Here is an 8,653-nt window from a genome sequence, read left to right as displayed (position 1 = left end):
AGTCCTGAAAGCAAAACTCACGTCACATGTGTGTTAAGCCACAGAGGGGTAAAAACTGCAGGGGTGGTAGTCCCTGATGAGGCCACAAAGCTGCCAGCTGTCAAAGATTTAGGTGCAGGGTTTGGGGGAAACCACCTCAAGTTGCTGACAGGCAAAATTTATGACTGATATGCGTGCTTGTGCAACTGTGTCTGTCTTGGGGCACAGGGATGGGGGAAGCTATTGCAGGCCTGGCACTGCTAGGCACTCCTGTGGCCATGAAGCCTGCCAGCTGTCAAGGTGCAGGGGGGTTCTGGGGCCCTGCACCTCTGGCTGCTAACAGGCAAAACTTGTGACTTGGGTGCTTGTGTGACTGTGTCTGTCTTAGGGCATGGGGGTGGGGTGGGAACTACTGCAGGCCTGCCAGGCCCTGCTGCAGCCATGAAGCCTGCCATTTGTCAAAGAGATAGGTGCAGGGGGAGGTTCTGGGGCCCTGCACCTCTGGCTGCTACTGGCAAAACTTGTGACATGGGTGGATGACACGGTGTGTGTGTTAAGGTGCACCCTCACTGGTGCTGGTCCCTTTACACAACATGGTAATGTACCCCTTGATGCTGCGGTGGAAGTAGCCCACCACCTGCCTGCATTTCAAAATCAGCTGGCATGTAGCAGTAGTGGTGGCGGTGCCATCACCGGCAGCCCTGTCCCCCTCCAACGCATCCCTCACTATGATGTGCAGCCTGTGTACCACACAGCAGATGCCAGCAAAGTTGGCATCATGGACAGCCTTCACCATATTGGCCCTGTTGTCAGTGACCATGAACCCATGGGTGAGGTTGGCCTGCCCAATGAGCCACCCCTGCACCATGCAGTTCATGGCCCCCATGATCTCCCTTGCCGTGTGGGACTCATCCAGCAGCTCGGCTGGCAGGAGAGCCCACCAACAGCCTGAGTGATTGTACCAGTGCCCTGTGAGGGAGAGGTAGGCGTGATCGCCACCCTGGCTGCTCCAGTTGTCCGAGGTTAAGTGCAAGGCTACCTGTGGCCCTGCCTTGCGCAGCTTCTCCCTCAAGTACTCCCTGCATGCCTCATACAAGGAGGGCACCATCATCCTGCTAAAGGTGGTGTGTGTGGGCACTTTGTAAGGTGGGGCCAGAAGTGCTAAAAGCCACCTGAATCCCGGCCACTCAACTAGGGAGCGGGGCTGGCTATCCAGAGCAAGCATCTCCCCAATGCTCTGGGTGATCTCGCTTGCCTTTGCAACTCACCCCTGCTCTGTCTGCAGCTTTCCCTCACTGGTTCAGGGTGGCCTGCCTCTGCTTTGTGGGGGAAGGGGGCTTTGGAGTGAGTGGGTGACTTCCCTTTGGGCATGCTTGCACTGGTGCCAGGCTGAGCAGGAAGAAGGGCAAAGGGGTGCTGCCTCCTCAGATGCAGCAGTATCACCGTGGTGGAAAAGTGTTTCACGTCCTTTCCCCGGCTGATGTGCCTTTAGCAGTGCTGGCACATAGCAAACCTGGGATCATCTGCCACCTCAAAGTGCTCCCACAGTATGCTACTCCCCCGCTTCTGGGTTGAGGGTGAGGATGCTGCCTTATCCCACTCCTCAACAGGCTGAGGCACAATAACAGGAGGAGCTGCCTCAACTGAGCCACTTGCCTCCACAACCTCAACCTCCTCTGAGGTGCTGCTTTCTGGAGGATACCTGGGTCTACGTGAAATTTGAGGGGTGTGGAGCACAAACGCGGATTCCCCCTCAGTCCCCAGAATTGCTTGAGCCAGGGTGCTCAGCACCCCTGGTTCCAGCTCCAGCTCCTCCTTTGACAGTGGGAGGCTCATGCTAAGAGATGACATGGGGGTGGAGAAGACAGTAATTCTTCTGTTGGTGCCTATTTCTGGACTGAGTGGAGGTGGTGCAGATGCAGGGATGCGAGTTGCAGACACTGCTCCCACCGCCTTGCTTCCACTGACAGCAGAAGCATCATGGCTGCTTGGGAAGAGAATCCATCTATTTTTCGGGGTGTGGGGACTTGTAGCTCTAGCTCTCCCCCTACCCCCTCTCCCTCCGTTGCCAGAAGACCTGGTACCTGCCTTTCCAGCACCTGCCAGAAGACCTTATCTTTCCTGTGCTGCAAAAGGGGTGTGTGTGTGTGTGTGTGTCACTCCTTTTGTGTTGTGTGTTTTATTCCCTCTGTGTTGTGTGCATGCACTGGACTCTGCTTTGATTATTAATAACTATATATGGTGCCTTCTTCTGTGATGTTCTATTAATGTGAATGTGTGACTACTACTACTGTACTTCTTGTTCTTCTTCTGTGTTGTAAATTGTACCTAAAATGATATATCTCCTTCTTCTAAAACCCTGAGGTCTGTGTTAGTCTCAATCGGAATCTGATTTCTGTGTTGTCTTTAGTCTCTATGTAAACTAACTATAATAATATGAATAACTAATAACTACTATATATAATCTGAGACTCTTCTTCTCCTACGAATATCTGATTTTTCTTCTTGTATGTCTGTATATTATAAGTGTGTGTGTGCAATCTGTGTGCCTCCCTGCAGAGCAATGGATCACATTGGCAGGGAAAATATGAAGCTTTCCTTCTTCAAAGTTTGCAAAAAAAAAAAAAAAAAAGAGCAAATATAAATTGAAAGAAATGAATTGGATAGTATTAAGAGATGCTAAGCTAAGCTAAGCTAAATCCTACCCAATCCTTTCTAACAACAAAAAGGAGCAGGCAAGTAGCAACTGCTTACTATGAAGCAAGCCAGGCAGTGCACAGTACCTTTCTGACGCTGTTTCTCAGACAGAACCAGCTTAAAGATACATAGCAAGCCTGCTGCACAAAGAGGCTTTTATACTGTTTCTATGTCCCTCCCCCCAGACACTGTAATTGGAAAGGCAGCCAGAGAGAAATCATGCTCACTGGCCACCTAGACATGTCAGTGTTTCCCCCCCTGCCCCCACTCTCTCTTCTAAGTTTCTGTTTCCCCATACAGACAGCCCTCCGAATCTCTGAATCATTTCTGAAGCGATTCAGAAGCTCTGAATCAATTCAGAAAGCCTAAAGCAGCCAGCAATTCGATTTGGACATGCTGATTTGGCCTCCGAATCGTCCAAATCTTTTCCGAATCCAAATCGTGGTCTGAAGCTTTGCACAGCCCTATAAGGCAGTACTATAGTGAATTAAGCTAATTCACCATAGAAGGAACAAAAATATTGCCCTCTGAATTCAAAAGATGCAGATTTCTCTATTGTTCATAGAATGGTCATTGGATGAAAAAAAAATACATTAACAATCCAGGGCACAGAGACCAGAACCCCTGGAGGGGGGTATAGGGAAAGGATTCTGGACTTTTGATTCAAAGTTGATGGAGGTATCTGCCTGGTTTGCAGCCCTGCCTCTGGCACCAAAACTATAGAGGGGGGGGAAGATCATAAAGAGAATGATCATACATAGAAACTCAATCCAGGAAACAAAACAAGCAATGATAATTACACTGCAGTTATCTTCTCTTTTTTTTGGCCAGAAAACGAGAAATTTCAAAATAACGAAATGTAGTCTTCAGGATTTATTCAGCCTCAAGCCAGAACAATCTGGATTAGCATGTGCAGAATGAAGCTAATTTTAGTTGGGTTTTTTTTTGAAAAACCACTAGCATACTGACATTTTCACTCCATTAAATTGGCACGCTAGTGACCTTCGCAGAATAAACAGTACAGCTTCTGATAAGTGGCATACATTTCCATCAGAATGCAATGTAGCTTGTGGAACCCTTCCTGTAGGGTAAGAGAAAGCAGTAAGCATAAATCATCCTATTTCATTCGGCATAACAGAAGCAGAATAAGACCCTTTATATACATGTTTTACCTATATAGAACACTGGCTCTTGCTTTGCTTACAAGATCACAACTATGCTTTTATATTTCCTCCCTTCCAAAATATTCTGTGAGAGAAGTGATCTGGCGCACAAAGTAATCAATCATGTTTATTTAAATTTCCTTTAGTTTTAAATACATCTCACCATTTCCTCCAGTACATTCATATAGTATATTTCAGGGAAAACACCTGCAGTATGTTTGTATTAACTTGTCATAGTCGATGTTTACATTGGTATATTTGAGCACCAGAGCATATAAATCAAACCAATATTCTAGCCAAGGGCTGGGGATAGCTTTGTGTTCTGACCGTTAGAATTTGCAAAAAAAGCAGACAAGAAAAACAAATGTTCTAGACCATGAACAAGTTTTCAAATCATCCAGGTGCAAGACTAATGGTTGATTAACAGCAGTACCACAATATACTTTCTATTGCATCACTCCCTTTTAAAGCTTTTGTTAGATTGTGATAAATAATACTTCTTAGTGTGTACCATTTGCCTTGAACTTTTCAGACCTTTATAGTTTTCATGTTTTAAAAGTAAGACAATTTGCTGCTACTATTCGCAAGTGCCTATTCATAAGTAGGAAAAGGCAAGCAGCATTTAGAGGCAAGAGCATTTACTTAAGGGCAGTTAGAGATCACTGCATTATACACTTGCTTTTCTCTAGTCGTATTTTCTCAGGGATGGTCATAAAGAGAAACTCAGTCCAGGAAACAAACAAGTGATGATAACAGCCAATGAGGTCCTTTCCTTTCTTTTCTCATGTTCTTGTGACAAAGTATTTATCAGAATTTGCAGATTCAACTGTATACCTTAGCACCTGTGCCATGCCAGCCCCCAGCCAATAAGATGAAGGTAGAGTAGTAGAAGCCATATTAAATTTGTATTAATTAGATGCAGTATCCTGCAGGATTTCAGCAGTTATAGACTTTGGAAAAGCTTAGTCTCATGATGGATCTCAAGCAATAATTGCTATCTATGAGACATTTTCATTGCTTGGTTTTAGAGTCTTTGATGGGACCCATGGAATTATATCATCCATGAGGCCTAGTTATACAGCTCCATTCAAAGTTATTTGAGGCATATACTTCATTCTCCAGATCACCACAGCAGCAGGGGGAAGAAACATCAAAAAGCTCATTATGAGCACTGCAGCGGAGATGACCAAGAATATTGTCCATGGTGCCAGGACAGTTTCCACCATGATTTCTTCAATTTTAAGATTCTGAATCTGTGAAGAAAAAAAAAATACTGTTGATGTCTTTTCCTTAAAGCCTGCACAATGCCTATTGTTATAGTCATTGGACTCCCTTACTTAGAATAAGAACATATTGGTAACATAGAGAAAGGACCATTTAGGCTACATGTCAAGAAATAAGATGCATCTGCTAGGTCATATAATTATGAACAAACTATCATTGTTCACTTATCGATTGGGATGCACTTTTTTGTAGTAAACCTGCTTTACAGATGTGTTGGGGTGGGATGGGGGTAGATATGTCAGTGCCCTTAAGTATCTATATGTCATCTTGTCCAAACTCAGAGCAACGTAGTGACACAAAATGGTTGACTCCTTGTCAGGCCTCTTATGCAATGGACACAACCTCATAATCTCCCCATCCCAAAATAAAAAATATTTATGATTCTATAAACAAGAACAGAAGAATGATTATGACAACCTTAGGGAAACGTAAGTATTGCTCAAGCCCACATAGCAACCAGATCCAGGTGTAGAACCACATCATAGTTCCCAGTCTCCATCACAAAAAAGTCTCATCTAAATGGCTTCTGCAAACAACATTTTCTGTAGCTGTCAATACCAGTTCAGCTTTTTTGTTCTTAATGTTTGGAGTTGTAATGTTGATAGGCAACCAGCTTTCACTGGCATTTTAAGTAATGTATCTACCCAGAACAACATTACACAGAGGATTTTTTATTTAAAGAAAAAAGAGTCAACAGCAAGGCAGTGTCTGGCTTCTTAGTGGCTGGGGGCTGCACCCTGTGTGGACTGCACCAGGATGGTCAAAGACCATTAAAAAAAGACCCCCTCACCACTCCACTGTGCGTGGAGGCAGCCATTCTACCATTCATGTGGGCAGGTACCAGTTGTGGGCTTCTGCATGTTATGCTGCCTGCAGGACATGTGCAGGAAGCATAAGTCAAAAGGGAAGCCCAGGGCTCCTAGCTGTTGTTGCAGCCACTAGATGGAAGGAGCTGCAGCTGAATGACAGCCTGGTAGCTGCAGATTAACCCCTTCTGGGATACATGCTCATTGTATCCCACTAATGGAGCTGGCTTAGTATTAGCAGACCAAAATTTATTCAGTTTAGACAAGTCTAGAGATACCAACACAATATCCCTGGGCACTGCATGACCCATCAGAGACCATCTGCTTTGAACAGTCTGCAGTCTAACTAGACAAGACAGATGAAGGGTAGAGAGGAAGAACAGAGAGGGGAAGCAACTTGCCCAATGTCTCACTGCACATTAGTGACAGAGCACTGGGGTTCCCCCAAATTGAAGCACATGCATATCTGGGAGCAACCACCATCTTAGATAACAGGCTGAGATGTAAATAGCATCTTCCATAGTAAAAGGATCCCAAAGTACTCTGCAAACTTGACAAACTGCACACAGCAACATCCACCAGCAAAATGTAGCTACTTTCAGGAATAAGCTATCCAAGACAAGAAATAAGAATATGTTTTCAATTGAAACTAGAGTGGAAATGATGGTAAAATAAAGCCAAATTCATCCACTACAACCAGCACATCTATTTTTGCAACAGGTTCCATTGATCCCATTAGGTAAGAGCAAGCCTGCCCAACTTCCAAGCAGTCAAGGACTGTGTTTGAGTGAGTCGTGGGCCCCTGGGCCATATGCTGCACGGATATCACTTTGTTGCATGGTATACCTGCATGGACAACCCCCTCACTGCTGCACTGCATGCCCAGACTCCTGCACTCATCCTGCAGGGGCAGGAAGTAGCATCTGAAGAAGGGAGGGGGAGCCCAGAACCCCTAGCCATCGCCAAACATGCAGCCTATGGACTAACCACCACTTGCACAGCCCTGCATCAGAGAGAATCTGCTTGGAGCTTCTCATTTTACTGAGTAACAGAGAAACTTGCCATAGGGTGTGACCCCATTAACCCCTTTCAAAAAAGGGCAGCATCTGGAACCTTCTAGTTGTGTGTGCACAAATTGAGAATGATTTAAATGCAGCAAACAGCTCCAACTTTAAAAGTCTTCATCCAGAGCAGATCCAGTTTCCCGCATTTGAATTCTTCTCAACTCCTTTCCACAAAAATTAGAGGGTACCAGCTGCTGTCTTTTTGAACAGCCTCCAAAGGTTTGTGGGTTCACACCCAGTGAGAGCAGTCATACTTTTCTGTGCACAGGAGTAAAGTAGTGGACTCACAAGAGGCAGATCTTCCTTAGGGAACAACACGATGGATATGGGATCAGATCTCTCATTTTAGATGAATTACCTGGCTAAACATGAACTGCAAAATCTAATCCCAGGTAATTATACTAGATGGCAAAGGCTGGCTCCAGGTGTACTTGAAAGCAAATGAACAGCATCCACTGTATTGCAGCACAGGTAGCATCTAATGCTGTCCTCACTTGAAGGTCCAGCTGGGAACAGCTATAGGCAAGGCAGCATATTCATTTTCTAAAATCATTGTATTCCCTCCTTTTGCAAAGTTGATAGTTGTGGTTAATGGGGATGGGACTCCCTTACAGACAGTAAGTTTTTGGGTTTGTTTTTTTTAAATAAAAATCACAGGACAAGTTTGGAGGGCAGCACATAATCTATTGAACAAAACAAAATAATAGCTCATGTTAATGTTTATGTTATGATAGTTCAATCATAGTAGTATTTATCACGCATTGCACTGTTATGAAATAATGTAAAACAAAAAAACACCATAAAACCAAAACAAAATTCTAAAGCCATTTTTTTTTCAAAGCAGAACAATAGACATTTTTTTTTCAAGGGAAAACATTGAAGTTGATACAATATTCTGGGGAAAAAGTGACTTTGCCTAAGCACCTTTTCCCAATGAAAAAGATTTCAGCATAAATATTCCTCCTGCACTTCCCATACGGTTTTTCTGAAAGCATTCTGCTAGAAGTTGGATTTTGATTCACTCACCTGCTCAAGGTCTGATTTATGTTGGACTGATAATTATCCACTTTTTAGCAGACTTAATTTCTTAAGTCCCCCTCCCGGGGTTTGTTTATTCAGACATTATTTAATAAATTCCAGGTAAATATAGTAAACAGTCTCATCTTCCTTAGCTCTGCTTTTCCAGAAGTCAGGCAAAGTTCATATCTAATTCAGGGTAACTAATCAACTTACATAGAACTCATACTTGGCCTCTTGAGTGCTAAAAAGTTTTCCTCCACAGTCACATTCAGTTTCTCTTACCTGAAGCTTTCCTACTGTGAAGGCAGTTTTCTTAGAATAACACTGTTGTCCTTGAGTGGTTAGTGGTCAGAGCCTAGCTGCCTGCCTTTATCTACCAATTAGAGCTGAGGGAAGTACACAGCTGTATACTCTGTAATGCCTGGGGACCTCTGTCTCTCTTTTTGACAGCGTGGGTGGAGTGTGTGATGTATGAATCTGGTTTTCTGTTGCATGAAGCTTAGGCAGCCTGAATGTGGTTCACAAGCAAATTTTTGTGAGCCTTAAAATACCTATATACTTATTCTGAAAAATGCCTTGCATTTGAAAGCTTGTCTAGCTCTATCCCAAATATGCAGTTGCTCCAATAAAAGAAATTGCC

At 44.0% G+C, this 8,653-nt stretch overlaps 1 long non-coding RNA gene across 1 annotated transcript; it reads right to left on the bottom strand.

The window, feature by feature from the left end:
• Nucleotides 1-3,941: 3,941 nt before the first annotated feature.
• On the bottom strand, nt 3,942-8,424 carry LOC109285596 (uncharacterized). Its single transcript, XR_002093374.2, has 2 exons — nt 8,296-8,424; nt 3,942-5,092 (listed from the first exon to the last, which is right to left on the bottom strand). It is a non-coding gene; the product is annotated as an uncharacterized LOC109285596 (long non-coding RNA).
• Nucleotides 8,425-8,653: the final 229 nt, after the last annotated feature.

The sequence above is a fragment of the Alligator mississippiensis genome, chromosome 6 (genome assembly GCF_030867095.1).
Source record: "Alligator mississippiensis isolate rAllMis1 chromosome 6, rAllMis1, whole genome shotgun sequence".
Classification (NCBI taxonomy): Eukaryota; Metazoa; Chordata; order Crocodylia; family Alligatoridae; genus Alligator; species Alligator mississippiensis.
Note: the sequence above shows the minus strand (reverse complement) of the source record. Positions and strands in the feature narration are given on the sequence as shown.